Source organism: Dreissena polymorpha, chromosome 8, assembly GCF_020536995.1.
Source record: "Dreissena polymorpha isolate Duluth1 chromosome 8, UMN_Dpol_1.0, whole genome shotgun sequence".
In the NCBI taxonomy this organism is placed as follows: Eukaryota; Metazoa; Mollusca; class Bivalvia; order Myida; family Dreissenidae; genus Dreissena; species Dreissena polymorpha.
Genome location: NC_068362.1, coordinates 91,476,063 through 91,485,008, shown reverse-complemented (window position 1 = coordinate 91,485,008; position 8,946 = coordinate 91,476,063). Strand labels below are relative to the sequence as shown.

Genomic DNA, 8,946 nt, shown 5'->3' with positions numbered 1-8,946 from the left:
TTCGTGAACTCAGTTGTAGTATGATTTGATATTTGCTGAATTTTCAGACATTCCTCTCTATGTTATCAGAAACTAGAAATCCAAAATAAAACTTAATGCGCATTCGCCCGAGATGAACCTTAATACAGCATGTCGTTCTTTTTTTATCGCAATAAAGCAATTACCTTACAGAGGGAGTCAAAACAAATGTAAACGACATGACTAGGCAAGTAAAACAGTATAGAAAATACAAAATAAGTACAAATTGAGTCTTTATAATTAAAAAGTAAACATATAACATAAAGGGTTTCAACCAGTAGTAAGGAGCTTCAAACATCAAGCTTGGTCTAGAATTATTCACAGACAATAAAAAAACAAGGGGCATAATTGTCACAAAACCAGGTTTTCAATTTGAAAAAAAAAAAACAAGGGACAAAATTGTCACAAAACCAGGTTTTCATTGTGAAAAAAAGGCTGATAAAGGGAGACAACTCAAACTGAACTTTTGAACTGAACAAACAAAATTAACCCCCTTTGTTTCAAAATAAATCTATTTTTAGTATTTTTAGTCATGGCGACATTGACCTTGGAGATATTCACGTGATTCTTTCGTGCGACACACAGTCCCATGATGGTGAACAAATGTGCCAGATGATTTTAAAATCTCACAATGAATGACATAGTTATGGTCTGGACAAGCTCATTTATGGCCATTTTTGATCTTTAAACTCAGTATGACCTTGACCTGGGAGATATCGACGTAATTCGTACGCGCGACACACCGTCTAATGATGGTGAACAATTGTGCCAAATGATTTTACAATCTCACAATGAACGACAAAGTTATGGCCCGGACAAGCTTGTTCCGCTCGCCGGCCAACCCGCCAGTCCGCCCGCCCGCCCGCCGACATTCGCCAATCTAATAACCAGTATTTTCCTTCGGAAAACATGGTTAAAAATAACTTTATAGCATAACCATTCAAATAAAAGCCATAGCATAGTTGAATCACAGGTCACTGAACATTGTACGCTATAAAAGCGCATTATGGTATCATTATTTTACCTCTGGTTAATTAGAAATCAATGCATTAAAACATTTTTACAAAATGATATCTTAATTGTGTAGCCAAACAAACAAACAAACCACCTCATGACATTATTATTGTAACACCAAACAAACCGTACTTAACCGCTTTAGTTTTGTTAAAAATCAATTAAACATAAACATATTTCAATATTTATGTGATCATGTTAAATTACATGTTTTATATAAATCATAACTAAATAGAGTTTGTTTTCTTCGATTGTTCTTGAATGGATTGCTGATATGGGACAGTTCAGCCTTACGTGTACCATTATGCATAAACAAATCAAATAAACCACTGCTTTTGAGGATGTTTGCTGTCTGGAAGAATCCAACATCTTCCATGGTTATCAAAGTGTGTGTTTGTTGCCTGGAACATCCTTTTGGTTTTCATCTGAATTATAAACATGGAACGCCTAGTCTTGTCGATGGCTTGTGACGTCACATTTGGACATGCGCAGACCGCCTTCTCGAATTATCTCTAAGCAGAGACCCGTTAAATCGTGTTTTAATACTCCAGGCTGGATGAAAATACGTTTTTAAATATGATTACTGCTTGAAAATTGCGCAAAATTCGTACGAGAATAAAAATTGACACACTTGTATGTTATACTTTTAACAAGTGTTACGGTCATAAAACACATGGTTTGAATAAATTGATAATTAAACAGAAATCAACGACAAAACAATATGACAAGGTGTTATATATTACCTCGTCGTGTGTCCAGGTTTCCTTGTCGCCTTCATTGCACCCGACCATGGTGGCCATCTTGTCACCGGAGATCGAACCCTTGATCACAATACACCGCAGCAGCGACCGGAAACGCCTGTCACGTGTAAGCGCGAACGTCTGCAAATTAAATTCCTATGCAAGTTTAATGGATATTGTTTATTAATATATTGTGGAACACTTTCTACATCATATTTTTTATTCTTCCCATTATCCAACGTGAACTTTTTTTCAACTGTCCTTTTTTGTAAAAGATTCACATAACTAAACGAATTGCGAATATATAATCTCCCAATTAATGTCTAAGTAATATTTATAGAGTTCCTACTTAATTGGTATGATAGTATAAAACTTTGAGAATATTCGCAATTTTGAGGAGAATATTGTCTAACTTACTACCGGAAGGTATCGGATTCTCGGTGCATCCGTAATATTTCCCATGGTCTGGTTCTCCCAATACACGGACGGAGTTATTATAAACTATAGTACACATTCACCAGAGCACGTCCTTACTATGTCCCCCAAGTTCTGCCTGGTGAGGAATTACTTGAACGCGGTGCGAACCAACCGATATGCAGTAGGCAACAGAGCATGGGTTTAAATCGCTGCAAGAAAGAGACGCATGCAACGGAGAATTCATACTCAGGGGTTTGCAGGTTCGGAGTTTGATTAATTTTAACAGCAGATATTAGTAAGGTCATTTTCATAGGTAAATGGAACAACAGCATTTCGTCAATGTGAATGCAATGCCATTTGTAATGTTCTTGGCACAGTACCATGATTACTCTTACCTTTACAATTAAAGTCTGAGGAGATTTCAGTCCCCATTGACTTTTACAAATTTCGGTAAGCTAACGAGCAATCTCAAATATCAGCAAGAAGAATATTGAAATAGTCTTCCACAAAGGTAGAGTTGAGTCAGACTCAAAACTAAAAACAACTTGTGTGAACGATGATGGTAAAACGCATAAAAAATATCTAGAAAACTATACTACAAGTTGAGTTTAAATACTGTCTTCGTGATTAGAGGTCGTTGCCTGTTGCGAGTGTGTGTGTGTGTATGTTTTCGGGGGGGGGGGGGGGGTGGTGGCGGCGACAGCAAAAATTACGTGTGAAATGGAAGGGTCCATGTTCATAATTTGCCTTTACGCCACATTATCACCGCATCGACACATCGGCACTTGTGGAAGACTTTTTGAGCTCCTAATGCGGGCGTGGTCGGTTGCAATGGTATGGAGAAGAAATATGTGTTATTAAATACAAGGGAGTTACAGTTTTAATACATATTGCAAATCTATACAGAGTAATTCGCCATATTCGCACCTGTTTCGTGGCGGTTTTACGCGTTGCATCATCTGGTGATGGTAGTTTGTGTGCACATGATTCGGCTAACACGGATCTGCCAACGGAATACAGGTAACCGTTGTTGTCAAGACAACGGTGCTGGTCGTCTGCCACGTTCACTACCTAGAGTTCACCAATTCATACTAGAGGATTAAGAACAAATACACATGTATAATAGGTTTATAAAATAAAACCAGATACGTCACGATATACTAAATTAATGATATCAGAAGACACTTAAGTATACAGACATGGATACGAAGGCACGCAAACCATTTGCTTCGATAATAGTCTGTGACGGAAGAGAATTAAAGCAACTATCTGAATACATATAAACGTAAAATATGAAGATTATTGCACTAAATCAAAATGGGGAGGAAACTATTGAAGTCGGGCTCAACTTGTCTTATGATGTTGCTTTTATTGTTTGTTTCGTGTGTGTTTTCTGAGATGTTGTGTTTGTGCTGTGTTTATTAAGTTATCGTTTCAAACTAGAGTATGGCTTGCATGTTATTGGTATACAGTTTTGCATCATATTCGCATAAATGACTTTTTAAGAGAACTCGGACACATTGAAATATTCGTTACTCAAAGTTTATTTAACACATAATGAAGTATTTTTCCCCCCATTTTCTTCGCTGTACATACGTATCCCCACGCAGTGTTATACTCCTTGTAGATGAGCAGTTCCGGCCACACGTTGTCTAGGAACCATCGGAAGGGACGGCACTGCAGCCTCGCCTTCAGCGCCAGGTGCTCAGTCAGGTCGCCGGCTTCCGCGATCTGTGTACCAAGTGGTGAGGACGGATGAGATTATGGGCACTCGGTAGGGATTTAATGCGCGATTTCAGTATTAAAATTTATCGCGACGTTTGAAAAGGTATAAGTAGCAAGTACAATTGCTCACAAACGCTAATAACAAAAATAAGATCGCGAATTAAAAAACAATGCTCGATATGATGTCTCTTTGTTCAGAAACGGGTTTTACGTTAAAACTGCATATTCCTTAACTTAATTTGCATTATGAACACGAAAAAGTTTTTAGATAGTATGAGCCGTGTTTTACCAAAGTTGGTCTTGCAATCTATGCTGCGGTCGCGTAGTCTGGTCACGATCAACGCTTTCAGCTTAAAAGTCACACAGGGTTTCGTGGTCTCATTAGCGGACAAGGCAGCCCCTTACCGTACTGCGCGAATGCAGATGCTGGTCTAAAGTTACGCTTTTCGAATATGGCATAAGACCCCATTTTCATAACACAGATCATATAGAATTTGTTCGATATATTTTGTATTTGGTTGGAGTAAATAACATTGTTTTAATCAGACACGCACCTTTATATCCAGGTTAGCCTCATACACGTACTCCTGGTACCCGTCTATCCAGACTTCGACTGCGCGCTTGTAGTTCCTGTTCTCCGTCGCCTTCCTCCCTTGTGGGAAATGGTACGGCTGTGCGCGGGCGATGTGGCCCACTCAAGAGCATGGTACGTGCAGCATGCGGCCGCCGCATAACCATACCTTGCATATTGTATTTTTAACTTTTTTTAACTGTAACATTTGACGATATTGCAACCATATCGTTTTGCACATAGCACATTGATTAAGAGCACCGCAAAACGGGTGCCACGCTCGGCTGTGGGTGCAGTTTTTAATAAATGCAAGCTTGTCAGATTTTTGTATATAGCTCACAGTGACCTTGACCTTTGACCTAGTGACCCCAAAATGGATGGGGCGTGTAGAACTCCTCAAGGTACATCTACATATGAAGTTTCAAAGTTGTAGGTGGAAGCACTTTGATTTTTGAACCAATGTTAGGGTTTAAGCACGACGACGGCGTACGAAGAGCTGGCAATGACAAAACCTAGGGTTTTCTCCGAAAACAGCCGAGTAAAAAATGAGCGTGTCAATCTAATAGGTACATAATATATCTCCTGAGGGGATAATGTCGTGACCCCATTCCTCAAGGATAGCGTGCACCTAATTTAAACATTTCCAAAATAATCGCATGTACAGTTGACACAGATACAACATATACATAGAAGTACATCTAGTTAGAAAAATAGGGTAGGACCTTAGAAACAACATGGGCTCTCCCTGTATTGCTATTTACATTACATTGCATTACATTACAAACAGCAGTATATTACAGATTATCGGTTTCGTTTACAAATTGTACAGCAAAACTTAAACAAATAAAGCAGAAATGATGAACTAATTAAACTTCTCCACCTACCTCGGAGGTGGTGTACATCCTGTCCGCTGGCAGACATCCTTCCCTGGACCGCTTTGTTCGCGGCGAATACAACATAGTTTTATTTACAAGTTTGAGGTTTTCCTTCGCAAAATCTTCCGTCACTGAAGCTCAGACTGGGCAATCGCTGTAGCACTTGGTCTAGCACTTGGTCTGGTGTCGCATGAGCCTGGGCCGATTGTATTTGAAGCACCAGTTGCAACGAAAATTGTTGCGATTGGGTTTTTCATTCTTCTTGTCCTTCTTCGCTTGTCCGAGAATAGCCTGGGTCATCTTTCTAATAATATTAATTTCAATAAACCATACATTCGTGTATGAATTTTTTCATTCGTAAATATGTGTTAGTACATCATATAGCGGAGTTCTTTGTCTTGACGGACATGAGAAAACAAACCGGTTTTGAAAGTTTGTTTGTGTAAGGCTATTTATAGAAATGAATAATGTTCGAAATCAGTTCTAGCGAGATCGTCTACGTGGCAACATCGTGCATTCAAAATTGACTAACACATTAGGTTATTATGTAATATTGCTGATGAAAAGTTGAAGTCGACATTAGCAGAACAAAGGTTATCGATGCTGCAAGATTTGAAAGGCATCATGGAAAATATTGATAATCGAGTATAGTATCGAGTGTAACGAAGTAGTAGTGAAGTAGAAACGATGTATATTTCAAGTAAAATGTGTTTAGCACTAGAGAAAGCCGATCAATTTACAACTAGAAATATTGTTGGCACCTGACCGAAAACTCGCGGAAGGTCATTATCGAAAGAAAGCTTACACGACCGTTAATGACGGGCGCCACCTCTTTTTTGAGATGCATGAATTAATGAGCCAATGCGATTACTGAGGTGTCGCTCAGGCCCGGATGTTTTGAAATGTCATGGATAATTTTACAATAAGTGGCAATAAGAGGTTGCCTTTAATAATTCAAAACTTCTTAAACGTCGCCTTTTTTCTGAATTAAGTAGCTAACACTAGCTTAAGTAAGACTACACCATCATGATTTTGCTTGGGGAGGGGCATTTCTAGAAAACGATATATCAACCGTAATCATCGTATATTACTGCAATCAATAACATCTTAACCAATTGAACAGATTGTTAACAAAGACACGAAGTGGCTACAGGGTACAGGATCAACGGGGTTTTCAGGAGTATACAGGCTGGACCGAATGTAAAGACACCGTTAAGAACTTTTTTATTGCAAATCTCAAGTTATTGAAATAAAATTGCAAAATTATTTAATGCATTTTTTAAACGACAGTTTATTGCAGTTTGTTCCGATATCTTAAGATAAATGATTTAATCCTTAAATACGTCTGAAATTTGTGCCAAACTTTCAAGTTGCGTGCTGCATAACCGTGTCGATGAATTCAGTACACATCGAATTTTTTGCAAAGAACACGTCTTATTTAATGAGGTAATTCTAATGTGTTTCACATTGTTTAAGCATCATAATAACTGTATTGTATAAACTAGTTGAACTTATTGAAACACACACACACACCATTTACTTTTGTTTTAACATCCATTACGTTCAATTGTGAACCCCACAAAGTCAGGTGATCCTGCACCTTGGCTAGTGCTTATATGAAATGTTGTTCGTCACCTTCGATACGTTCGTGCGGTATTTTTGTTCTCAAAACTGTATTGGCGTTAATATCTAAGTATATCTGACGTTACACGAATTCATGGCGCACACGTTCGACACATTAGTTTTGGTTACATTGTACTTTTTTCAACCATGACCACTTTGCTAAATCAGGTTTGCTACGATAATATTTCAACGCTTAGTTTGGTAACCATATCTCACAAACATAATACGTAAACCCAATAAGGTTATACTTAAAATGCGTTACTTGGATTGATTATAATAACTAAAGGATGCAATCTGTCGAGCCTGTTTATGTGGAATGTTTCATGTTATTTGATTAATATTTGATTTATATTATAACTTTGAAGTAAAAGTTGATTGATACTGCATCGATGTTGCGTGTGTGTCACTAAAAGTATGTATGTTCCAGTAAATAGCAATCTTGAATTGACGCATGTCGTGTGGCTGGGAATGAGATTTTTTTTATTTTATTTATGAACATTTAAAGAATTTAAGACAAACACATAACAGCAAATAAAACAAATGCCTCGACAGATATGGAACATCATAAACATGTTTATAATAAAAAAATGTATGCACAAATTCTTGAAATATCAGAACAGAACAGAACATAATAGTTTATTTTTGACTTAAGCATGTGAAGCCCATCGTCATGAACATAGATATAAATAACAGCATGCGTTGAAGTACACACAAAACACACATCATTTTAAAGAATAAATAATCTAAATAAACACGAAATAAACATATTTCGTGAACATATTTCTTGAGAATGGTACATGGATGGGTTTTTATACACAGTGGTCACACAATGTTATGCATATAGGTTTACAAATATAGGTATAAGCACATATTTCTGACCTTATTTGTTTTGTAAACATTTATTTCTATTTGACACTACATATATATGACATTTTCTCTTATTTTAAAGCATGTTAAACAATACACGGCTAGCTTTCTTAATACAGTTTTGTTTGAGCTATTTAGTAGTTTAATAAACTTGAACATATTTTGCCGCATTCTATAATATTTCGGAATTAATGCATTCCTAACATAATTATAATAAGGGCATTTTAGAACAAAGTGAAATTCATCCTCGATGTCATTTAGGTTACATAATATACATTTGCGTTGATGGATAATTTGTGAGAGGACGAACGTACTTTTGCAATAATGTTCCTATGTTTTTTGTCAATATCAAGATACGATGATCTTTCAAAAAACCGGTTTGAGTTTCTTATATAGGATAATTGAGCTACACGACGTCACACTGACATCCCAGTTGGTAATATACTGGTCTCGTAATCTGTTTTTGAATAACGGGATAAAGTGATCATTGTTTACAGATTCAGGGAATAGCCATACATCGGTGAAACCGGTTTGGTTAAGAATTTCTCGTATTTTCGATGACTAATTGTTAGCATTATTTTTACGTTCAATTTCTAATCTTGTAAAACTACAACTTGTTTAAAAATACAATTTCCCTGTTTCACAGTATGTAATTTCAAAAAATATTTAACCATCCTGACATATCTGTCGATATGCAAGGGAAATCGACCAATTTCGGCATATAGCGATAGTGAATTTGTTGACATTTTTACGTTCAATAGTCTTTTACAAAATTTACGGTGAACGCGTTCAATATTTTCGGCTTTGATGGATCCCCAAACTTCGCAGTTATAGTTTAAAATAGATGATACATATGCGTCAAATATATCAACATGATATTTATGGGTACGTTCATATCTTTCGTTAGGTTGAACAAAGAATGCATTGCATTTAATGCTTTGCCATATAGTGTATTTGTGGCGGGCACGAACGATCCACCACTTGACATCACAATTCCAATGTAATTAAAATTGTTCACAATTTCTAGTTCTTTACCTTTATAAGTCTATTTGAATGCTTTACTGATTGAACCCCCTTTTCGGAATACCATGACCTT

At 36.9% G+C, this 8,946-nt stretch overlaps 1 long non-coding RNA gene across 3 annotated transcripts; it reads right to left on the bottom strand.

The window, feature by feature from the left end:
- Positions 1–236: 236 nt before the first annotated feature.
- LOC127841850 (uncharacterized) lies at positions 237–5,766 on the bottom strand. 3 transcript variants are annotated; one of them, XR_008031356.1, is made up of 7 exons: positions 5,370–5,766; positions 4,469–4,654; positions 3,786–3,920; positions 3,117–3,260; positions 2,190–2,398; positions 1,776–1,913; positions 237–1,584 (listed from the first exon to the last, which is right to left on the bottom strand). It is a non-coding gene; the product is annotated as an uncharacterized LOC127841850 (long non-coding RNA). The 3 variants fall into 3 exon arrangements; XR_008031358.1 differs by having other exon boundaries at positions 2,193–2,398; XR_008031357.1 differs by lacking the exon at positions 2,190–2,398.
- Between the last annotated feature and the right edge of the window lie 3,180 nt (positions 5,767–8,946).